General features: G+C 43.6%; 1 protein-coding gene across 1 annotated transcript in view; it reads left to right on the top strand.

Annotated features, from left to right (window-relative positions):
* Positions 1–26776, top strand: part of LOC138293888 (serine/threonine-protein kinase N2-like) — a 189378-nt gene that overhangs the window by 113719 nt on the left and 48883 nt on the right. The gene's annotated exons all lie outside the window — the stretch shown is intronic.

Genomic DNA, 26776 nt, shown 5'->3' with positions numbered 1-26776 from the left:
AAAGCTTCTTCAAAGAAAAACAACTTGCAACACTCGGACCCCAACACTAGATGGCCATATATGCACAGCATGTGATTCTGCAGCACTACATGCCACGAACAGATGTACACTGGGTAAGTGACATTTTCTCTCTCTCTCTCTCTCTCTCTCTATATATATATATATATATATATATATATATATATATATATATATATGTTCGGTGGTATGTGTAGCTGCAGATACACATGCTGTGCATTATCCTGCCATCTAGTGTTGGGCTCGAAGTGTTACAAGTTGTTTTTCTTCGAAGAAGTCTTTTCGAGTCATGAGTCCGAGGGACTCCTCCCTTTCGGCTCCATTGCGCATGGGCGTCGACTCCATCTTAGATTGTTTTCTTTCCGCCATCGGGTTCGGACGTGTTTCTCTTCCCTCCGTATTTCGAATCGGGAAAGTTAGCTAAATATTGAAAATTTGACGGTATTGTTCGCGCTCTGTACCGGTTAAGTGTTAGCGTATCGACACCGACAGTAGAAGCGATCCAGCGGCCCTTCGGTGCTTCCTGGTCGGCCCGACAGCATCCATCGACAAAACTAATGGCCCGGACCCCCTTTCGCTTCTGTCCGAAGTGCCACTCGAAGTATCCCTATACAGACCAACACTTGGTCTGTAATCTGTGTTTATCACCAGAACACAGGGAGGATACTTGTGAGGCCTGTCGGGCGTTTTGATAAAAAAAGACCCTACGTGCTCGAAGAGCGAGAAGACTTCAAATGGCATCAACACCGAGAGAACAACTCGACGTCGAAGAGGAGGAAAGAATTTCCATCCAGGGGACGGACTCTGACGAATCCGAAAGCGAACGACCCACGACGGTGCAGAAACAGTGAGTAAAACTGCCCCGTCCAAAACTCACACAAAGATCGTAAAGGCCAAGGGGATGCCACCGCCAGCAGGTCATGGCTTAACCCATCGAAAAGAGGGTGACCAAACATCGGCACCGAAAAAGGCTAAAGATTTGCCGAAGACATCCGACTCCTGTCGAGATTCAGGCACCAAACGATCTCGGCACCAAGAGTTCAACTCACCCAAGGTGAGAAAAGTAATGTCAGAACCGAAAAAGACTTTCTCTGAAGAATCGGTACCGAAAAAAGTGGCTTAGGAGCCGAAAAGAAGCTCTTACACACAAGAGCAAGGACTTTCCAGCCAAATGCAAAAACACAGATTTGAGCAGGAAATAAGTATGGGGGAACCAGACCATACGCAAAGGAGGTTGCATATCCAGAAAGAGACTGGAAAAATACAAACTCTTCCTCCAATCAAAACCAAAAGAAAGCTGGCATTTCAAGAGTCAGAAATGCAGCCAAAGGCGAAAGTGGCCAGAGATAAAACACCACCACCGAGGTTTTCGCCACAACCTTCCCCACTACATTCACCTCAGCTGTCCCCGGTAACAACACCTCCAATGCAGTCACCTATGCATACAGGGATGACACAAGATGATCCGGATGCATGGGACTTATATGATGCTCCAGTATCAGACAACAGCCCAGATTGTTACCCAACAAGGCCGTCACCTCCAGATGACAGTACTGCATATACGCAGGTACTATCAAGGGCAGCTACGTTCCACACTGTAGCAATGCATTCTGAGCCAATAGAGGATGATTTCCTGTTCAACACCTTGGCATCCACCCACACTTCCTACCAGAGTCTGCCAATGCTCCTGGGCATGCTCAAGCACGCAAAACAGGTATTCCAGGAGCCAGTGAAAGGAAGGGCTATCACGCCTAGGGTGGAGAAAAAATACAAGCCTCCCCCAACGGATCCTGTGTTTATAATACAGCAACTTACACCATACTCTGTGGTTGTAGGAGCAGCAAGAAAGAGGGCAAACTCTCAATCATCAGGAGACGCTCCACCGCCTGACAAAGAGAGTAGGAAGTTTGATGCAGCGGGCAAACGAGTGGCAGCACAGGCAGCCAATCAATGGCGGATTGCAAACTCGCAAGCCCTACTGGCTCGCTGCGACAGGGCACACTGGGACAAGATGCAATATATTATACAGCATTTGCCCAAAGAACACCAGAAACGTGCCCAACAGGTTGTGGAAGAAGGACAAGCAATATCCAACAACCAAATAAGGTCCGCATTAGACTCGGCAGACACAGCAGCACGAAACAGTCAACACTGCGGTAACCATTCGCAGGCATGCATGGTTACGAAGCTCAAGATTCAAGCCAGAAATCCAACAAGCTGTGTTAAACATGCCTTTTAACCAAGAACAATTGTTTGGGCCGGAGGTGGACACAGCAATTGAAAAATTAAAGAAGGACACGGACACGGCAAAGCCATGGGCGCGCTCTACTCGCCACAAGGCAGAGGCACATTTAGAAAGCCACAATTTAGAGGGGGGTTTCGTATGCAAACACCAGAGCCTTCCACCTCGCAAACCAGACCCACCTATCCGGGACAATACCAGAGAGAAGGGGTCGAGGCTCATATAGGGGTGGACAATTCCCAAGAGCAAGGGGAAAATTCCAAACACCTAAGACAACTCAAACCAAACAGTGACTTCAATGTCACAAAACCCCAACACTTAACACCAGTGGGGGGGGAGACTTACTGCATACTACCAAAACTGGACACACATAACTACGGACGCAAGGGTCCTAGCCATTATCCAACATGGTTATTGCATAGAATTCATAAATTTCCCACCAGATGTGCCCCCAAGGGCACACTATATGTCCAAACAGCACTTAGACCTGTTACAACTAGAAGTCCAAGCATTGTTACAAAAACAAGCAATAGAGTTGGTACCCAACCATCAGAATGGAACAGGTGTCTACTCACTATATTTCCTAATTCCAAAGAAATACAAAACGTTAAGACCCATATTATACCTCGGAACGCTGAATCTCTTCATCAAGTCGGATCACTTCCACATGGTAACACTTCAAGACGTTGTTCCCTTACTAAAAAAAGAGGACTACATGTCAACGTTAGATCTCAAGGATGCATACTTTCACATACCCATACATCCTTCTCACAGAGAAAACTTAAGGTTTGTAATACACAGCGTGCACTATCAATTCAAAGTGTTACCGTTCGGGATAACAACAGCCCAAGGGTATTCACAAAATGCCTTGCAGTAGTAGCCGCTCACATAAGGAGACAGCACATGCACGTATTCCCATACTTAGACGACTGGTTAATAAAAACCAGCACTCAACAACAGTGTCTTCTTCACACGCAATACGTTATAGAAACTCTACACAAACTAGGGTTTTCTATAAATTACCAAAAATCACATCTGCAGCCATCCCAAATACAACAATACTTGGGAGCAACACTCAACACACAAAAAGCGATTGTCACTCCAAGTACACAAAGGGTACAAGCGTTCCAAAATATAACATTAAACATACAACCAAACCAACACTACCAAGTAAGGTTTGTAATGAAACTTCTAGGCATGATGTCTTCATGCATAGCCATTGTCCCAAACGCGAGATTACACATGCGGCCCTTACAACAGTGCCTAGCAAAACAATGGACACAAGCACAGGGTCAACTCCAAGATCTAGTGTTGTAGACCACCAGACACACTTCTCTCTTCAATGGTGGAACCCTACAAATTTAAACCAAGGGCCGCCATTCCAGGACCCAGTGCCTCAAGACGTGATCACAACAGATGCTTCCATGATGGGGTGGGAAGCACACCTCAACCAGCACAGCATACAGGGACAATGGGACAATGGGACAATCAACAAAAACAACTGCACATAAATCATTTAGAACTGTTGGCAGTGTTTCTAGCATTAAAAGCATTTCAACCACTGTTAGCCCACAAACACATTCTTGTCAAAACCGACAACATGACGACAATGTATTACCTCAACAAACAAGGAGGGACACACTCGTCACAACTGTGCCTCTTAGCACAGAAAATTTGGCATTGGGCAAGTCACAATCACATTCGCCTAATAGCACAATACATCCCAGGCATTCAGAACCAGTTGGCCGACAATCTCAGTCGAGATCACCAACAAACACACGAAAGGGAAATTCATCCCCAGATCCTACAAGATTACTTTCTACGCTGGGGAACACCAAAAATAGACCTATTTGCAACAAAAGAAAACGCAAAATGCCAAAACTTCGCGTCCAGGTACCCACACCCTCAGTCCAAAGGCAATGCGTTATGGATCAGTTGGTCAGGGATATCTGCTTACGCTTTTTCCCCTCTCCCACTCATTCCTTATCTGGTAAACAAACTAAGTTAAAACAAACTCAAACTAATACTTATAGCACCAACCTGGGCTCGCCAACCGTGGTACACAACACTGCTAGATTTATCAGTAGTACCTCACATCAAATTACCAAACAGGCCAGATCTGTTAACGCAACACAAACAACAGATCAGACACCCGAATCCAGCATTGCTCAATCTAGTAATCTGGCTCCTGAAATCTTAGAATTTGGACATTTATACCTTACAGAAGAATGTATGGAGGTCATTAAACAAGTTAGAAAACCCACTACAAGACATTGTTACGCAAACAAATGGAAAAGATTTGTTTACTACTGCCACACTAATCAAATTCAACCAGTACATGCTTCCGCAAAGGACATTGTAGGCTACTTATTACACTTACTAAAGGCTAAGCTAGCATTCTCTTCAATTAAAATACATCTCACAGCAATATCTGCCTATCTGCAGATTACACCTTCAACATCGCTTTTTAGAATCCCAGTCATCAAAGCATTTATGGAGGGACTAAAAAGAATCATACCCCCAAGAACACCACCAGTACCTTCGTGGAACCTTAATATTGTATTAACACGACTCATGGACCACCATTCGAACCCATGCACTCTTGTGAGATGCAATACTTAACTTGGAAAGTGGCCTTTCTAATAGCTATCACATCACTTAGAAGAGTAAGTGAGATACAAGCATTTACTATACAAGAACCCTTTATACAAATACATAAACATAAAGTGGTTCTCCGTACAAATCCCAAATTCTTACCAAAAGTCATATTACTGTTCCGCCTAAACCAAACAGTGGAACTCCCAGTCTTCTTTCCACAACCAGACTCAGTAGCCGAAAGAGCCTTACATACATTAGACATAAAGAGAGCACTAATGTATTACATTGACAGGACAAAACAATTTCGTAAAACAAAACAATTGTTTGTAGCCTTCCAAAAACCTCATGCAGGTAATCCTATATCCAAACAAGGCATTGCCAGATGGATAGTTAAATGTATTCAAACTTGCTATATCAAAGCAAAAAGACATCTTCCTATTACACCAAAAGTGCATTCCACTAGGAAAAAAGGCGCCACAATGGCTTTTCTGAGGAATATACCTATGACAGTGTCTCATGCCACAAACAGATGTACACTGGGTAAGTGACATTTTCCATATATATATATATTTATATATATTTGTGTTTATTATCCTGCACTTGACATGTTCATAAGTCATTGTGTAGTTTTTATATAAGTTGCTTGATTAGATGCTTATGAATCTGTTTTTATCTATCACAATAGATAAATATTATCTTAACTATTTATCTACAAGCATTTCACTATTGAAATATTGAGGAAAGATAAAATACTGTTAGAAAAGTACACAAATAAACTAGCTTCAAGTACTGTAACTCTTTGAAAGCATGTGTTTATATGATGCATCTTTAAATCTCAATATACTATGGTGGTCATTCTGACCCTGGCGGTCTTTGACCGCCAGGGCGGAGGACCGCGGGAGCACCGCCGACAGGCCGGCGGTGCTCCAATGGGGATTCCGACCGCGGCGGTAAAGCCGCGGTCGGACCGGCACCACTGGCGGGGTCCCGCCAGTGTACCGCGGCCCCATTGAATCCTCCGCGGCGGCGCAGCTTGCTGCACCGCCGCGGGGATTCCGACCCCCCCTACCGCCATCCAGATCCCGGCGGTCGGACCGCCGAGATCCGGATGGCGGTAGGGGGGGTCGCGGGGCCCCTGGGGGCCCCTGCAGTGCCCATGCCACTGGCATGGGCATTGCAGGGGCCCCCGTAAGAGGGCCCCTACATGTATTTCACTGTCTGCTGCGCAGACAGTGAAATACGCGACGGGTGCAACTGCACCCGTCGCACAGCTTCCACTCCGCCGGCTCGATTCCGAGCCGGCTTCATCGTGGAAGCCTCTTTCCCGCTGGGCTGGCTGGCGGTCTGAAGGCGACCGCCCGCCAGCCCAGCGGGAAAGTCAGAATTACCGCTGCGGTCTTTCGACCGCGGAACGGTAACCTGACGGCGGGACTTTGGCGGGCGGCCTCCGCCGCCCGCCAAGGTCAGAATGAGGGCCAATATCCCTTACACATTTATTCAATGATTATGTTATCATGTAGCTATATATTTACTACTTTATACCTACTGTACAAGAGAGAAAAAACATTTTACTCTCTTGAAAGCTTTACTCCGTGTGACCATCACCCTATACCTCTATCAATCGATCCTCCATCTCCACTTTCTGACACATCCCAAACCCATTCTACTACTATGTTCTCCAAAATAACCCTTCCCAGACTCCTCCCTCCTCTACCCCTCCTGGCTCACCCCAAACCTCAGTTTACAACGGTGAACGTCCAAACAACCCTACTTAATTCTCCTTTGACTCCTCCCAAACCCCATTTAACTTTTATGATCTCCCTAATACTTTTCTGCAGACTCTTACATCCTCCACCTCTCCTTTACTCATCCTAAACCTCATCTTACTCCCAATTAACACTTCTGGATTCTTCCCTCCCCTATCCCTCCATTATTCTATTCAAATCAACTAGCAGACTAACATGTCCTCTGCTTAAATTAATTTATATCCCCCCCATACTAATACTAATACTGTACTCATATTTCCCTATACTAATCCACCACTAATTCTTTTGGGTTCCGGAGTAGTGTGCTGCTCACCCAAAAGTGATTTGACGCCTCGTCAGGGGTAGTAAGTGCTATATAAACACAAATTTACAGTTAAAATTACCAGTACATATTAATATGCAATATATCTCATGTTTGCTGATGAGATCTTGTTACACCATGTGGGAACTGAAATTAACATGATAAAAGAAATGACTCATACAGCCATGAACTGTGCTTTTTACTTATTACTGTTTTGCGTGTACTGATCAAACTGATTAAAACAAAATTACACTTTTTCTCACTACTGTATTGTCCGGATCCTTCCACTCAGTTAGCTGGACAGCCCATGGCCATAGGAAAGACTCAAAAGCAAGAGTACATAGTGATACTGACACTCAGCCAAAGGATGAACAAGGAAATATTGTGTCCCAAAAATGTGGTTTGCGTTGAAAGGAAAGGTCATGGCTTAATATTCTGTAGTCACAGCACCTCCGGCTTGCTCAGTACTGGACAGCAAATTAAATATAGCTCTGAGACAACTGGAGTTCTTCACAGTTATGTCCTGCAGTATCTTAGATAAATTGAATGCTCACTGAAATATTGACTGATATTCCTCCTCCAGAAGAAGCAAAAAAAGTATACCCTCGATCTGGTAAGATAAAGACCCTGACCTTGAGTACCTTCAAATCTGTAAAGACTTAGTGAACACTACATGCATAACAATTATGGTTCAGAGTCCACAACCACCCCACTTTGTTCTTGTCCCAAGTTCTTCTTCACCAAGGAAAGGAGTACTTCACAAAGTACTCAAAGAGGTGCTGTGTGACCAAGGCTAGAGTCTGCTTGAAAGCCAGTCTTCCACAGGTGTAGGTCATCACCTGAAGACTACACTTTGTGTTGAAAGAGCTGAGGGTCTGTCCAGTGCCTCGCTGCCTATTTTACCTGCTGAGAGTGGGAAGTAATTTGCTTGACCCTTCAGGTGGGAACTGTCCAGAAACTGAAACCCAACGTATTCCCAACGAGGACCACCCAGAGAAAGCAAGACTACAAGATAGAGCGAAGTCAGGAGCACCTGAAATGTAAGTGGGTCTCCTTGTCTCTGTACATAGATCCTGCTGAGAAATGCATGAAAGACTTCATCAAATCAAGTGTTGCCTTGTCTGCTGGCAGCTCCTATGGGCTGTGAATTGGTGCTGCCTGAGCCAGAAGAAAAGAGGACATATCACTTCTAAATGGAGCCCAGTTGGCGTGGGAGGATGCAACTACACATCTCTGCCAAGTGAAGTCCAGTCGAATTGGGAACAAGAAACCAAAGAAGTTGTGCCATGAAGTCCAGGCCCACCTTGCTGTAATTATCCATCATTGTTGCTGCTGAGGAGATGTTGCTATGTGGATGGAAGACGAGAGCTATGCCTGTCACATCACCCGCGAGGATGGAATGCACAGATGACACCCATCACATCACCAGATCTATGAGTCACTTACACAGGCACCACCTGTGACCAAAGCAAAGAAATTAGACAAAATCGAGCACAAAGACTTATGAGTTTCTCTCCAAATTAAACCTGGCGTAAGAACTACTGGACTAAGTTGCAAATCTAAATCTGTAAGGGTTCTATTCTATTCTGTTTGATTGCTAATTATTAAGCACATGGCTACTCACCAAGTGCCTCTCAGCGCGAAGATGGACAGAAACCAGAGAATCTCTTAACATGACAGTGACATAGCCTGCTCTTGTGGCTAATTCAAACTTAAGCCACAGAATACTGGGGGTTGTGGGATCTCCTGTGTGTGGCAAGAAAATTGGAATGGGGAGGTAGTGCAACACTTACTGAGACCTGGGATACAACCCTAGATTTGCTACTAATTCTGGTTGAAATCTACCGCCTTCCTCCGAGGAGAAAGCCAAGATTCTCAGTATGCCCTTTGATAGAAAAACTCTTTCTGCAACATGTCATTAATAAACCACCATCCATAAATAACTGACATAGTCACCACTGTCTTCCTTGGAGCTGCAGTAAAGAAGACCTTTGTTTCATGGTGAAAGGTCTCAAGGATATAGAACTGCTTCAAGCCCGTATTGCAGCCAGGGTAGGCAATATTACCTCTACAAGCTGTGTTCAGGGTTACAGCTCAAACAAAGGCCAACAGTTTCAACTCTATCAACACAGTACAGTCAGAAAGAGTCCCAGTTGCACTTTTTAAATACCACCATCTTGCCTGACTCCGTAATGCTGCTTTTGCTTGTGATGAGTGATATAATATGTGAGATCAATCAGGCAATGGGGCTGGGTAATTTCACAATTTGCGTCTGAAAGGAGGAAGACCATGACCAGCCACAGGAAGCTACAGATTGTGGAACTGGGGCGCATGCTGGAATTTCTCCCAAAAATATCTCGTCACTCTGCAGCAAAAGATTATCCCTTGCATTTACAAGAACTAGAAGAGCAAGTCTTTTGCAACCAGACAGATGTTTCTATTTTATCTCCATATGCTAGTGTATAATATGTCCGAAATAAATAAATCTTGTGCATCTGTATATTACCCAGGGGCAATCGCCACTGGGTAGTTATAGTTAGGATTGTCTTTCCACAGACCTGGTGTTTTTTTGGTTTGCTAATAACTTTGACGTTGTTTGACGAATCTTCAGAAAACTTTCCAAAAAAGACAAAATTTACTTCAGCAACTTCCTTGAAAGTTTCAGAGTGATCCATCAAGCATTGGTAGAGAAGAAGGGGGGTTTCCCAAAAGCAAATTTCTCCTTGCATTTTCCATAGAATTCTTTCGGAGGGAATACAGCTAAAACTGCTAAATGGAATTAGACCAGATTGGCAGCAAGCTAGATCTTGGTCCACAGATTTTGTGATTTGGTGTAAATCTGTTCAGCAATTTCTGAGAAATTAAGGTTCAACATTTAATATTTGTATAATCGGACAGTTGGGGCTATGAGAGTCTCGCAGGACCGTCAATTTAAAAAGGAGCATTTAGATTGGTCCAGGGCCATCTCTCTCTCTCACTGATGTCATCAGTGATGTCATAGAACGTCATGAGTGTTGTAAAATGGGTGGTCTTAAGCAGTGGCAGGGTGCAAGTTATAGTTCGCTCTGCTAAATGTAACTGGTGATTTTCTTTGTTTTTTTTTATTTCAAAACGTTAATGTTATGACTAACATTTTCACCTACCTATACCATTACTTTAACCTTTGTTTTTTCAGTGAATATGTAAATATATATCTTTTATACTTTATATATTACATTGTTCTTATATATATACTATATATATGTGTGTTTGTACGTATGTGTATGTATGTATATATATATGGGAAATAGCCTTTACCACACATCCTTTGTCACGCATGCCTTTAAAAATACACTCACACTCATTCATTCTCTCGCTATCTCTCTTTTGGTCTTAGGATGGGTAGTGGTACAGGGTGATAAAGTGCTTTTTAGGGGCTAGGGGCGAGTACTTGTACAGGGTAGTTAGAGTAATTTTAGGTTTTAGGGGTGGGTAGTACCAAACAGTGCTAAGGGAATTTTTTGGGTGTAGGGGTGGGTAGTGGTACAGGGTGCTAAGGGTAATTTTGAGGGTTTAGGGGTAGGTAGTGGTAAGGGTAGTTTTAGAGTTTAAGAGGTGAGTAGTGGCACAGGGTGGTAAGGGTAATTTCAGGGTTTAGCGGTTGGCAATGGCAAAGGGTGATAAGGATACTCTTATGGTTTAACGGTAGGAAGTGGTAAAGGGTGGTAAGGATAATTTTAGGTTTTTAGGGGTGGGTAGTGGATAGGGTAATTTTAGGGTTTAGGGGTGGTGTAGTGGTAAAGGGTGGTAAGTGTAATTTTAGGGTTATGGGGTGGGTAATGGTAAGAGTAATTTTAGAGTTAAGAGGTGGGTAGTGAGCGTGTTTGTGTGTGTGTGTACATATATATATATATATATATATATATATATATATATATATATATAGTTACAATAGTTATACTTATCTTCTGAGTGGGTGTATTTATGCCAGATAATAAACCAGCACTGAGACAAGAGGATGTGACATTTGAGCTGCTGTTTGCTGCAGGCTCCAACCCTAGTCCCTAGCCGCCTACAACATGTCCTATTTTATATACGGTGCTTAATGTTCCAGTTCACGATGGGTTTATTAAGAAGAACATGGGTGTTTGAAAAAACAGTACACGGTCTCCCTTACGTGATGGGTCCAAAGCCAACTACGAAAGATGTATTTTTTATTATGTTTTTCTTATTAAAAAAAGCACATGTGCAACATTATGCCGTTGGGAAAAGCTATCACTATAAAAACAGAACAATATGCATTGGTTCGATTATTGTATTAAATGCAGAAGAGTAGTACTCAGCGTATTGAATTGTCAAACAATAAATGAAAGTAACCGAGTTATACAACTTTGGCTAAATCGTTTTACGTAGTGGGAAGCACATTCCAAGAAATCAAAGGAATGCTTGCTTATATTACATAGGCATCCAACAGAAAGACATCTAAATAGAAAACTAAATAGAACTGTTAACTACTGCAAAGTATCAAGTGAAATAAATGAACATAGTTATGCTAAGGTATTTTCTTTTGTGTTAGAGGAACACATTTCATTACCGGCATTAAGAAGTTTAAAAGCAGACAGAAGTGAAAACAATAAACTCTATCTTTTCAGGCCCCTGGTCAAGCAGTAAATGAGCCAGGGGTGTTTGGTTCCCTTCTATAAAGATAACACCATGCTTTAGTCACCGGCTATTTGACCTACAAGTCTTAGCAGTCTTAACAGTTATAAAAACAAAATACCAGCTTCTGGCATCCCAGCAGAAGGCATGCTATGGGAGCTCGTGACGCACACCCTGTGAAAAGTGTCCTCTTAACGAAACATTCATTTTCGTGCATAAAATGTGCCTCGTAAATCACAACAAAAACCAAAACAGCCGCTGGTAACAGTGACTTCAGAATCCACAAAATGTCTTACAGAAGCCGTACAGAGAGCATTGTGGAGGAGAAGCATGCAAGGCCAGATAGCTTTAAAACATGCATTCTCCTGAAGTGCTTCACGGAAAAGAAAAATAGATTCCCATAAAGCGAGTAGCCGTGAAAGAATACAAGGAGCCACTCAGGGAGGTGGTATGCTCCACGGGAGGGACTTACTCAAGTTAGGCACCCTAAAACACAGCCAGTGAACAGAAAGCAGGCAAATCTGAGGACAAAAAGCAAAGCTAATGGTAAGCAGTGGGCAACTGCATTTCTTGCTCATCTTCTAGCATGTCCCTAATATGTATTTGCTACCAGACAGCCCAGCCGTCTGGTAGGTTTTGATCTAAACAGTCCTTTGGACTGGAAACCCTTTAAAGTCTTTATGTTGCTGCAAAAGGGAGAGATCCTAATGTCCTGGACCCAGAGGATGTCTGCTTTCACCCACCCATACACCCAAACCAGCAGTACTGAGAGATTCTCAGTGGCAGGGCAGCACTACCAACCCAGAGCACATCATTTCAGTTTAAAATCTCCTTAACACCAGTGATAGAGCGTTCCGACCATATAATTTACCTGTATTTGGACGCTCTTAGGTCGATGAATCTTTTGACCAAGTGGGCCTCACTTCACCTGAGAGTAATCAATTTAATCAAATCAATAATCAATAACGAACATACGCAATTCCCTGATCAACATAACACTTCACAATTAATCCAGAAAACATTTTGGCGAACCCTGACCTTTCGGTCAGAATAACCACACCAGTTTTATGCAAAGTTAATGAATTTATTTCCCTATATTAACAAAGCTAGCACAATATAAATGTGTCTCAACACCAAATGATAAATGTAGATGAACATTAATAGCTGTCCATATCGGCGGAAAAGATGCAATCTATGCAGCATTTGAATAACAATGCCTTCGATGATGGCAACACAAACTTCTAAAACTACAATCTGTAATGGACTAATTGCATACATTTAGTCAGCATAACAAGGTCTCAAATTGCATCGTGCATCAAATGAATCCTCATCTAACCTCGAATTAGCATACGCATGTGGGACTTCATGCAAAACAATTTGGCAACATTAATTGGGAAAACTCCTAACTAGGGCTCTTATCAAAAATCAGCAGTTGGTTACCTAAAAAGAAAACACAATGCAATTGTACATTTTCCTTTCATATTTACCAAATTCAATCAGCATTCAATGAAGTCTTCGTCTCACAGGTACCGGATTCGATCAGCATGGGACGGGGCAAAACGGCAGGGTGGACGGGGCAATTGCCTCACGGCGGCAAGATAAAAGGACAAAACTAATACTTCATGCAAAGGGGCAAATCAAAGTTAAAGTCTCTAGGGCAAGAATTTCTCAAAGTCTCTTTCTCTCGATTAGAGAAAGCATCAAAGTCTCATTTAAAATGGCGTCGCGGCAAGGTGGGCCATAAGGTCTGCAAAATCTGCAAATGTCTGGAAAAAGATGGCGATAATGGCTGCTTCCTTCTTGTGCACCTGGTTTAAATAGACAACAGTTCAAATCCAGTAGGGTCTTCCATTGGAGGGTTCATAGGTTAGCTTCAAATTGTCCAATCAAAACCAACAGTTTACAAGCTTCTACCTAGGCATACATTATCCTTGAAGTCGGGAACGCAAGTTGCAACATATTTTACCAATTAACTCACTTTCAGAGCTTCCATTGTCCGCACCTGCAGATTGACCTTGGAGCAAAGAAGAAGATGCCAGGCTGGCACGAAACCTTAAAGATAAGCATGTGAACCGATCTCACTGGAAAAGTACAGCTTCAAGCAAGAATACGCGTTCATTAGCACATTGGAAAAATACGAGCATCTAAACCGTGAGACAAGCAACTAGGCCGAAGCCTGCACTAAAGTTATGCTAAGCTAAAACATTTCAAACAAGCAAATCATGGCACACGTTTACGATTATGTCAGATTAATACAATTATAATACATCACGTTATATAAAGCACGCTTATAAATGTTGGCAAACTACTCTGAGGGCACATTTTGTCCCCGTACAATCTTTATTAGTTCGATTAAAGTCACACTTGATTATTGCAGCACTACGTTTATGCGCTAATAAATGTAAAACCTTCATTTCTGCGTCATCAATCCCTCCTCTGATGACTATTTGTCATCACACAAAACCATTCCCACAAATTTTATTCCATTAAAATTCTGTCAGTTCTCTTTGCCTTTTAGTTCCCCTTGTTCTTGCCTTGTATTCTTCTGCCATTCTTTTCATCATTTTCTCTTCCTTCCTTCTCTTAATTCTTTCCATAATCATTATTATTCCCCTTTTTATTCCCCAAATTCCAAAAATGCAAATTAGCACTATTAGAATTCCCTGTACTATTTTCAGTAGTATTCCATTCCAAATTCCACCTAGCCAACTTCCCACTGAAGCAATTCCCTTTCCAACCTTCTCCCAAACTCCTGGTTCTTTCAATTCCTTCAAATCTGCACTCTCTTTTGTCAAATTTGCAAGCATTGTTTTAATCTTCACACTATTGTCTGGAATATACGTGCAACAGTGTCGCGCACCAAGCATTTTGCAAACGCCGCCATCCTTTGCTAAAAGAATGTCTAGGGCAAGCCTGTTTTGAAGAGTCATAGCTCTTTCCGCTGCAAGTTCAGCATCCATCAGGATTATAGCACCTGAAAACTTTGTCAACATGTTATCCACTATAGTAGACAACTTTCTTATTTTTATGGAATTCAACACAACTCCTAATGAAGGAATCATGGCTCCAAATATATCTCCTACCACAGCAGCTGCGGTCTCTCTTTTCTGGATACGATGAGATCCAGGCATCTTTGGAATCACCGATAGGTCATCCAGTTGATAAACCTTTGGGAATACTATACCCAAATAACATCTCCCCCACGATCCCTTTGGAAGACGATAATAGGCATTATACCCACAAATGTAATATACACCTGGTATGACAGGGTCAAGTCCGTTCAGTATGAATGTCCATTTGGCTTTAAAGATAAACGTGTGTTTACATTCACTCGCACCCACAAAAATATTATCATAATAAGACTCACCACAATATATACAAAATTTCCCTACATGCCAAGCATCTAAAGCTATTTTCCCTTGTGTTCTTATTGCGGCAAAAGCATAATTGTCTACTGAAGTCCTCTTATGTAGCTCCTTTTCTAATTTCACATTCATTTGTGCCCTTCTATCATCTGTGCGATCTAAAAAGCTTATTTCTACTGCAGTGAGCGAGCAGGTAAGGTTTTCCCTATGAGCGTGAGCCGTTCCAAAAGGTTGCATTGGTTCGAAAAATTCCCTCATTATTTTTGCATCCCAATCTTTAGCAGTCTGGCTTAGCTGTGATATTATAGGAACATATGCAAAGGTAACATCATAATTTGAATAAAAATACTGTATGTTGGTTTGACCATAAAATCTAGAAGTTACTATACTACATGTAATCCCATATGTAAGAGGCATGTGGTGATAAGTCACCCCTTCCGTTACCGATGTCGGTATCTGTGTACACACGTAACAATCTTTCGCATCCATAGTCTCAACATATTCCGTTAGTAAGCGATAGAAAACATTATACGAAAGTTCCTTCTTCTCATGCAAGTGTCTCTCATCTAATTCTAGTCTTTTCAATGAAGTTAGTTCAGTGACAGTAACAGGAGCAAAAGTAGAAGCATCAATTTTCTCATTCTCACCCTTACCATGCATTCCAAGCACTATTGCCATTATTATTAGTATACATGCAGCTATTAAGCTTATACACGCATATTTACAATATCTCGCTCTACTGTTTTGTGTCATGATCTGTATAGAATCAGAGAGCTAGAAGCACTTATAAAAGAAACGATTTAGCAAATAGTTACAAAGCGGAACGAGCGCAATGTTCACACAGTTTTCTTCAGAAGCCCAGTCACTTATCGGTTAGCAGCACTTGTCTCAATTCGGCAATAACTCAATACTCCTTTTTTTTTTTTTTTTTTTTTTTTTTTTCAAAGTTCAAATCAGCAACGTTGTCTCAAATCGGGTTTAAAGGTCAATCAGGTTATCAAAGTCTTATCAAGTTAGCAAATGTCTCATCCGGTTTTAGCAATGTCTCAGCTGGTTGTATCACGTTAGATTATAGCAAGCAATGTCATTTACCAGCTTTTCAATCAACAGTGTCCATAAAACTTTTCTTTTCTATTGGTATCTCTTCTTCTTCGTTCTCGAGGCTAAGAGATACAAATTCGTCGGTCCAATCGTCATTGACTGCATATGCCCATTCTGGACCGGAATACCTCCTGTTTGGTATTCTTTTCCTTTTCAATTTTGCATCTCTCTTTGATTCTGCCTCACTGGTACTTTCCTCTTTGGTCAAGTCTTTTTCTTCACTTGATGTTGGTACCACGACAGACACTTCCTTTCTTTTCTCTTTCACTTTTGGCCCTTCACTGTCGTTCAACTTTTCTCTAGTTCTTAGTTTTACTGGTGATATGCTCTGTTTTCTCTTTGCACTGTGTCCACTTGATGGACCTGCGATCTCTTCTGAAGAAGTTTGAACAGTTTCGTTCTGTTCTGCTTTGTCCCCTCCTTCTGGGGAGTCAATCAGGTTTTCCTTTTCTTTTTCTGTACCGTCTGCTTCTGGGAAAGCCCTCCTCTGATCAGGCTCTCCTGCTTCTTCACCCCTTTCGAGCCCTTTGTCACCGTTACTTTCTTCAGGCTCTGTGTCACTTTCAGCTGCTTCAGGCTCTTTGTTACCTTCAGCTGCTTCAGGCTCTTTGTTACCTTCAGCTTCTTCGTCGCTGTCTGAGGTTTCTCCTTGGTCTTCCCCAAGTGAATCGGTTGCTTCGTCCTCAGAGAATATCTCTCTCTCCTCTGTTTCTGCCTGTTCGCTTCTAGTTCCGTTTTGCTCTGTCTCAGCACTCGGCACGTTGTTATCAGGTACTGGCAGTTTCAGCGCTTCAACTTCCTCATCTGTGGGGCACAACACTTTCTTTGTGTGACTGGCGTGAATCCAGTTGGGAACCCCCGCACACTTCACAGCGGTAGTTGTTGTCAGGATCACTTGGAAAGGGCCTTTCCAACGGGGTTCCAGACACGACTTCCTCACGTGCTTCTTTATCACGACCCAGTCACCTGCTTTCAGTGTGTGTCCTGGACCTTGGATCAGTGGCAAGGTGGTTGCTTCCACCTGGTGAGAGAAAGAGCGAACCACGTCAGCCAGACCTTTGCAGTAGTCTAACACCATATCATCTGTAATATTCAAAAGCGCGTTTGCGGGAACTGCAGGAAGTCTCATGGCCCTGCCCATGAGAATCTCGTGCAGGGACAATCCAGTCTTTCTGTCAGGGGTGTTTCTCATCGACATTAACACCAAAGGCAATGCGTCAGGCCATTTCAAATTTGTCGATGCACATATTTTCGCCATTCTCGATTTCAGTGTACCATTCATTTGTTCCACCAGTCCTGAGGCTTCAGGGCGATAGCTGCAATGCAGTTTTTGCTCAATGTTCAGCGCTGCGCAAAGTAACTTTATCACCTCGTTATTGAAGTGACTTCCCCTATCTGATTCTAAAGAGATCGGGAATCCGAAACGTGGTATCAACTCCCTCAACAATAGTTTTGCAACTGTGAGGCTGTCATTTCTACGTGTGGGGTATGCTTCAATCCAGTGACTAAAAATGCACACAATCACCAACACATACTTCAAACCTCCATGCACAGGCATCTCAATAAAGTCCATCTGCATTCGACTGAACGGGCCTCCCGCCCTGCCAATGTGGCCCATGTTCACAACTGTTCCCTTTCCTGGGTTCATCTGCTGACAGATGACACAACGATGGCAAACTGCTTCTGCAACTTGACGGAATCTGGGGTTGAACCAATCAGTTTTGAACAATCTTATCATGGCATCTCTCCCTAGGTGAGCCTGCCCATGATAGAACCGCGCTAGCTGCGATAAGAGACTATTTGGTAAGACACATTTTCCCTCATTTGAAACCCATAACTCATCGGGTCTCTTTGTACATTGTGACTTAATCCAGGAAACCCTTTCCTCCTCCCTGACGCTATTCTGTAATGCTTTTAGTTCATCCATTGTATCTACGACCTTCAAGGCAAATGCTTCAGCTGGTTCAAGCTCTGGCTCACTTATTGAATTCCATTCATCCTTGAGCAATATACAGTTCAAGGCACAAAATCTTGCGACTTGATCCGCATATGCATTTCCCAGAGAAACATAGTCCTGTCCTTTTGTATGAGCACTACACTTTACCACTGCAACTTCGGCTGGCATCTGAATGGCGTGTAACAATTCCCTTATTCTCTCCCCGTTTTTCACTGGGGACCCTGAAGAAGTCAGGAAACCTCTCTGTGACCATAGTTGCCCAAAGTCGTGCACAATTCCAAACCCGTATTGACTATCCGTGTAAATAGTAACCCTCATCAACGTAGACAGTTGGCATGCTCTTGTAAGGGCTACAAGCTCTGCTACTTGTGCGGAATAGACTCCTTGAAGCCAGGACGCTTCCAAGACACCTGTTACAGTACATACAGCATATCCTGCTTTCAATACTCCCAATGCATCTCTTAAACATGACCCATCAACAAAAACAATTTGGTCATTTTCATCAAGCTTAGTATCCTTAATGTCAGGTCGTGGTTTTGTGCAAAATTCAGTCACCTGAAGGCAGTCATGCTCGACGTCTTCAGCATTCTCAATTTCAGCATTTTCACCGGGAAGCAAGGTTGCTGGATTCAACGTAGTGCACCTTTTCAGCTGCACATTCGGTGAGCCCAGAATTATTGTTTCATACCTTGTGAGTCTTGCTCCAGTCATGTGTTGCATTCGGGAGCGGGTCAAAAGTATCTCAACTGAGTGAGGGACCATGACTGTTACTGGGTGTCCCATCACTATTCTTCACTCTGAGTGAGGCTGATACCAACTGCTGCTACGGCGCGCAAACACCCTGGCAGTGCTGCTGCGACCGGATCCAAAGTAGCTGAAAAATACGCTACTGGTCTGTTTATGCCACCATGGGCTTGGGTCAAGACAGACAGGGAACATGCATCATGTTCATGACAAAACAATGTGAAAGGCTTTGTGTAATCAGGCATACCTAAAGCTGGAGCCCTGCACATGCATTCTTTCAATTCAATAAAAGCGTCCATCTCATCTCCTTTCAACTCAATTTCATCCAATGCATCCTTCTGGGTCAGTTTCAGTAAAGGCTTTGCTAGAGCTGAGAAGTTGGGAATCCACTGGCGACAGTAGCTCACCATCCCCAAAAACTTCCTCACCTCTCTTCTCGTCTTTGGTGGACTCATTTGAAGTACACTTGTTATTCTTTCCTTCATTATTCTCCGTGACCCTTTCTCTATTTGATGACCCAAGTATTTCACTTTCTTCTGACAGAACTGCAACTTTGAAGGAGACACCTTGTGTCCATTCCTTCCCAAATGGTTCAGTAGAGCAATGGTGTCGGCTGTGCAATCACTTTCTGTCTTAGATGCAATCAGTAAGTCATCAATGTACTGTACTAGGGTTGACTCGAATGGCAATTTTAGCGCTTCCAAGTCTTTCTTTAGAATCTGATTGAAAATTGACGGTGACTCAGAAAACCCTTGAGGAATTCGACACCAACTGTAAACTCTGTCTAAGAATTTGAAACAAAAGAGAAATTGGCTGTCCTCATGAAGAGGCACCGAAAAGAATGCTTGTGACAAATCGATGACTGAGAACCACTCGGCCTCGCAAGGTATTTGAAACATTATCACAGCTGGATTCGGTACTACAGGGCAGCATTTAACTATGATGTCATTTATTTTCCTCAAGTCCTGCACAATTCGGACCTTTCCACTCGGTTTTATTAGTCCCATGATTGGTGAATTACATGGACTGCTTAACACTTCTCTCAGTACTCCCTGTTTTACAAACTCGTCAATTAGTTGGGCGACTTTCATGAGGGTGTCTTGTGCCATATGGTATTGTGGGGTCTGGGGAAAGGTTACATTGGGTTTTACGGTCACTTTCACTGGCTCCACTCCTTTCACCAATCCCACCTCCTTTCCTGTCATATCCCACACTTCTTTTCCCACTGTATCCCGTAATTCAGCTGGAATATCCTCTTCTGTTATCATCGGGAAAAGGTTAATCAGAGGATATTCTTCATCGACAGTTTCCATCTCATCCCCTTCTACACTGTCCTCTTCTTCCCCATCACTGTTCGTCTGAATTCTAATTCCATCGTTCGAACACATGATCGAACATCCCAATTTGCACAATAGGTCTCTCCCTAACAGTGCTATCGGGCTTGAGTCACATACCACAAAATTATGTGACCCTTGATAGTTACCAATTATGACTGGTACCGGATCTGTGATTGGGTTTGTCAGGTGCCTGTTTGCTACTCCCACCACTTGAACTGTTCTCCCTGAGAGGGGCAAATTTGGTACTTCAATGCTCCTAACAGTTGAACGTGTGGCTCCTGTGTCGACCAAGAATGAAACACAATGGCCCATGACTCTTCCCTCTACATACGGACCCTTTTGATCAACTTCCAAGGATGCTGCAAGCACACAATTTCCCTCCTCATCTGAACTTTCATTCTCCCAGGCATCGTTTATTCCATTCTCACTGTGTAATGGGAACTGCTGTACTGTGCCATTCGTGTTCATCACCTGACCCAAGACCTGTGGAGGAACCATCACTTGCTGCTGATTCATTGGTGCCAAAGGTATTTGCATTTGCTGATTAGGTACCATGGGAAACTGCTGTTGCATTGGCTGCATTTGCGTCATCTGCATACGGGGCATCTGCATCTGCTGCGGCTGCATGGGCTGTAATCCTTGCAGCTGATTTATGGTCTGAAAATTTGGGTTCGGACCTCTCATTTTCGGTCCCCTCATTGTCTGGAATGCATTGACATCATTGTTTTGCTGACCAACACCTGCACCTTCCTGCACCATCATCGGACACTCGCGTTTCCAATGTCCGACGATCCCGCACACGTGACACGGCATCACCCTTTTCATTGCCTGCACACCATTCGGAGTCACAACAGTGCTCAAATCCGGACCATTACTCCCAAAGCCTCCTCTGCCTCTGCCTCTCGCCTGTGGCTGAAACACCATATTTCCCTGCGGCTGCGGTACCTGCTGTTGGAACCCTTGCAATCCCTGCAAACCTGTCTGAGCTGCCTTAAGTTGCATCACCATCACTTTCTCCTTCAACCTTTTCTGTTTCACTTCAATTTCGTCGCTACAGTATTTCGCATAATTCAACACCTCATCAATCGGTTTCGACTGCCAACAAATCAAATGCGTCTTTATCATCTGACTTATCTCTGGTCTCAGCCCTTCCACAAATCTAAACACAAAATGAAGCATGTCCTTCGCCTCTATTGTTTCCGTACCACTGTAGTTCTTGAACGCCTTCAACAACCTCTCATAGTAACCATGAATCGACTCTTTAGCCTCTTGGGCAGTTCGATCAATCTTCTGCCAATCCACATTTTTTGCGGCAACCTTCGTCTTCAAGTGCTCAATCACCTTATAGTACAAACTCATTACCATAGGTGATGGTGCACCTGTATCCCTGTCTCTCTCTGGTTCACTTGTCGGCCAACCTACAGCCCTTTTGCAGTCTTCCCACAAATCTGCCGGAACCACAATCTCAAAGAGGGTGTTCAGGTCCTCCCAAAGACATTTTGCAAGCTTCACAAACCTATCAGTCTGTTGATACCATTCGATCGGTTTCTCTCTCAGTTTGGGAAAATCATCCGTAAAAGACTGAATGTCGCTTCTGTGCCACGGTACATGTACTAATTTTCCCCCTGCTGTCTCCCTCATTGGTAACATGGCTATTGCATCACTACTCTGTGGTCTTTTCTCGTTGTGCTCTGGGACACTGTCTTTCTTCTTTTCCTTTTTCTTCGCCCATCTGCTCTCCCATTTGTCTAAGCACCTCCACACTTGTGCACTCTGCAGAAATTCTCTAAGGTGCGTTTTCATGCCTGCTGACCTCATGTGTTCAAAGTCTGTGGTCCCGAAATCCAATCTATAGCTCCTGCCCAAGTGTTTTGTCTTGTCTATCTCAACCCCGTTTTTGTCAGCTATTTCTTGCAACCTTCAATGTACCTTGTTCACTTCCCTCGTAATCCTGGGACATAGATACCTCAGCTCTTCTTCCGAGTAGGACTCTAACCTATTCAAACCCATAGTCCCTTCCACCAATTCTTCTGCTTCCATGTTCAACCTGACCCTATTCAGATAGTCTTCTCCTTTCCCACTGGCTGAGCTTTGTGTGGAATTCAGACTGTTGAACCACTGTGTCAGCTGTTGCGCATTCAACCCCATCAGTGTAGCATTCACATCGACTGCCATTGATGGCTGCGGCAACTTTTCAGTGTTCGATGATAGCGGTATTATCAGTGGGGGACTCGACCTCACCACTGTTGACTGAGCACATATGGGGCTAAACTCCATCAAGGACCCAGATCCAGTTGGCTGAGCCGCTATCGGAGTTGTCTCTGGAGTGTTTTCTATGCACCTCCTTTCCGTCCCGCTCTGCATCACTGATCCCTGACCGCTCATACCTGAGTTAGGCTGAATGTACAAAGGTACCGGTGGACCTACAGTAATGGGTAGGGATATCGCATCTGGGTTCTGTCCATTCCCCAGGTTCTGAGGCATGTTCATTCCCACACTATGGGTCATCATTGCCGGCATGCCCGTCTGACTCCCTGTCATCTGAGCATGTGCGGTTTCCCCATGCATCTGCTTTTGAGGCATCGAAAGCTGGGTTGATTCAGCTTGTGCCAATGTCGGGTTGTGACCATTCTGTACTCGCATTACGGTTGGATCTAGGATCATTCCCGTATTGTTGTCACTGCTATAGTACCTTGGGACCTGCGGCTGATAACTTTCTGCTGTTTTCAGCATAGGCACATCCGGATATATTCTCCTAACCTGCGGTATCTGCGGGGTGAACAGTAAACTCGGGTCCTTAGATCCCGATGGCGTTTCTGAATTCGGGGTTTCATTATTCTGTACCGGTGCCAGAGGGGCAGAACTGGTCCTTGGACCTTGTTCACTTTCTGCATAAGGTGGTGGACGGTCGTTCAGCAATTGCATGATGAACTCCTCATCCTCTGACTCATCTTCTCTATCTTTGGAACACCTCCTGTTTGTCTTACAGGTAGCTTTCTTGCCTGTCGCCTCTTCTTCCTTAGCAATTGCGGGAAACAATTTTATCCCCTGCAATATATCTGACCTCCACACCTTCTGTGCATTATCCCACCTAGCATCCGCTAGTGTCTTTTCTACTTTTCTTATCCTGGTCTCGAACTTCTTTTGCTGTTGCTGTCTAGCTATTAGTTCCCAAATCGCTAGAGCCTCAAACTGTGCTGGCCTTGGAGGTACCTTCATGTCGTACATCGCGAATCTCAAATTCTCTAGGATCCTTATATTGAACGTCCCATGGATCGGGAACGCTACACTCCCATGCTTCTCTGTCAACTTGTGCCATTGTTTTAGCCAAAGGCACGGAGCTACCCCTTTTTCCTCCATTACAATGTAAGCTGGTGTACCTTCGGGTGGCGTCTCCTCTCCTACGCTCGCTTTAATGTAGGTCTCCCCCTTCATCGCACTCTTTAATGCCTTAAAAAATTTCATTTTCTCGTCTTTTATTTCACAAAGTTTGTAATCAATAAGTGACTTTAATTCCCGGAATACTCTTCGCTTGCCTTTCCCCTTCCAATCGAGCCCCACGGACTGCGTCCAATCCGTGCGCGACCCTTCTCTGCAACCAACCTATCCCAGCGCGGCTCCTAGTGACGTCACACTCACACACACTGCGGCTGACAAAGCCTTGCGGCTTGTCCTCCTTCACTCAATTCCACTCGTAACAACTTCTGGCATGTATCGCGAGCAACCAAATAATAATAAAACAGATCTGTCGGTTTACTAGAGGAAGGGTAACACAATCGCTTCAGGACCTTAGGGATTTTTCACTAGCCTCGGCAGTTAGTCCATCTTTCTCGGTCCCCACTTTCGCAAGCAAATTCTGACCCGCAGAGTCTGCTCTCAACTTGTCAATGATCTATTCTAGTGCACTTAGAATTTGTCAAAGCCCGAAGTCGAAGTTTTCTTTCACTCCCTTAACACACGTACCGACTCGTTGACCACGCCCGGTCAACCTATTAAACCGACCAGACCACAACATAAAACAAGTGTCTCATACACTTTTCAACATACTCCGGAGTCTCTTGACCTCGCAGGGCCCGTCTCAACAACAACAACCACGTGGACCTTTTTCCTGCACAAAGCGCCACATGCACATGAAGTTCGACGACTTCCCTACTCTCACACTCGGAGTCGCACCTCCGCTATTCTCTATGAAGTTCGACGACTCCCTACTTCTACACTCGGAGTCGCACCTCCGCTATTCTCTAAAATCCTCGCAACCTTTTCATACAATCTGCGGCAATAAGCTGTGCAATTGCAAAACCCTAACCTCACTCATACCGTCACTAGTACCGCCAACGCCGATTTCACACCTCCATTCTCTCCATTCGCAAGCTCCGAGATCCCGGGAAAGTCGCGGGGGACTTAGGGCATCATCATTCTCTCAATCTGTTTTACCCAAGGAAAAATCTAATTCAACCTCTCGAGCGGGGTCCCAAAAGGCGGAACCGTTAATCCAACACCATGTACCTCTCAAGTACGAGTCCCAAAGGGCGAAACCGTCCTCTGCTACCATCTACTGATAGAGCGTTCCGACCATATAATTTACCTGTATTTGGACGATCTTAGGTCGATGAATCTTTTGACCAAGTGGGCCTCACTTCACTTGAGAGTAATCAATTTAATCAAATCAATAATCAATAACGAACATACGCAATTCCCTGATCAACATAACACTTCACAATTAATCCAGAAAACATTTCGGCGAACCCTGACCTTTCGGTCAGAATAACCACACCAGTTTTATGCAAAGTTAATGAATTTATTTCCCTATATTAACAAAGCTAGCACAATATAAATGTGTCTCAACACCAAATGATAAATGTAGATGAACATTAATAGCTGTCCATATCGGCGGAAAAGATGCAATCTATGCAGCATTTGAATAACAATGCCTTCGATGATGGCAACACAAACTACTAAAACTACAATCTGTAATGGACTAATTGCATACATTTAGTCAGCATAACAAGGTCTCAAATTGCATCGTGCATCAAATGAATCCTCATCTAACCTCGAATTAGCATACGCATGTGGGACTTCATGCAAAACAATTTGGCAACATTAATTGGGAAAACTCCTAACTAGGGCTCTTATCAAAAATCAGCAGTTGGTTACCTAAAAAGAAAACACAATGCAATTGTACATTTTCCTTTCATATTTACCAAATTCAATCAGCATTCAATGAAGTCTTCGTCTCACAGGTACCGGATTCGATCAGCATGGGACGGGGCAAAGGGGCAGGGTGGACGGGGCAATTGCCTCACGGCGGCAAGATAAAAGGACAAAACTAATACTTCATGCAAAGGGGCAAATCAAAGTTAAAGTCTCTAGGGCAAGAATTTCTCAAAGTCTCTGTCTCTCGATTAGAGAAAGCATCAAAGTCTCATTTAAAATGGCGTCGCGGCAAGGTGGGCCATAAGGTCTGCAAAATCTGCAAATGTCTGGAAAAAGATGGCGATAATGGCTGCTTCCTTCTTGTGCACCTGGTTTAAATAGACAACAGTTCAAATCCAGTAGGGTCTTCCATTGGAGGGTTCATAGGTTAGCTTCAAATTGTCCAATCAAAACCAACAGTTTACAAGCTTCTACCTAGGCATACATTATCCTTGAAGTCGGGAACGCAAGTTGCAACATATTTTACCAATTAACTCACTTTCAGAGCTTCCATTGTCCGCACCTGCAGATTGACCTTGGAGCAAAGAAGAAGATGCCAGGCTGGCACGAAACCTTAAAGATAAGCATGTGAACCGATCTCACTGGAAAAGTACAGCTTCAAGCAAGAATACGCGTTCATTAGCACATTGGAAAAATACGAGCATCTAAACCGTGAGACAAGCAACTACGCCGAAGCCTGCACTAAAGTTATGCTAAGCTAAAACATTTCAAACAAGCAAATCATGGCACACGTTTACGATTATGTCAGATTAATACAATTCTAATACATCACATTATATAAAGCACGCTTATAAATGTTGGCAAACTACTCTGAGGGCACATTTTGTCCCCGTACAATCTTTATTAGTTCGATTAAAGTCACACTTGATTATTGCAGCACTACGTTTATGCGCTAATAAATGTAAAACCTTCATTTCTGAGTCATCACCAGTGGCAGCCTTTCTTTGGAGTCAGGACCACAGGTACTTCCATACGTTGTCAAGGACTGGTGAATATGCCATAGGCAGAGACAACCTACATTTCACTGAAGGCCTGCTGTGAAGCGCAACTGTACTGCAGCAATGTCCCCAGGCAGCTTCCGGCATCCCAAACAGTCTTACCCAGTGGATGGCTGCAGTTGTAGGGCTTGGTTAGGTGGTATGGGTCGTCACAACAATCTCATGAGTCATTGCCACAAAGAAGTTCTCCTGTTGTGGAAATATCCATAAAACCTCAACACAAGCTTCTTTTTTCAGGCAACAATTGACAGGATCACCATGATAACAGATGCCTCCATGGACGGCTGGGTCTCACATACAGCATACACATTTTTCACAAGAGGCATGTAATTGTAGTTTGAGAAATTCTTCAACATCACAGTCTTTGAGTTTGAGTCCATTTGATAAGTTCTCCAATTGGTTCTACAGTGGCTGACAAACCAAACTGTTCTAATCTGATTCAGCCACATAACCTCCATGTATTACATTGCTAAACAGGCCAGTACAAGACCCTGTCT

This window comes from Pleurodeles waltl, chromosome 4_2 (assembly GCF_031143425.1).
Source record: "Pleurodeles waltl isolate 20211129_DDA chromosome 4_2, aPleWal1.hap1.20221129, whole genome shotgun sequence".
Lineage (NCBI taxonomy): Eukaryota > Metazoa > Chordata > Amphibia > Caudata > Salamandridae > Pleurodeles > Pleurodeles waltl.
The sequence above is the reverse complement of the archived record's forward strand: the minus strand, read 5'-3'. Positions and strand labels throughout refer to the sequence as shown.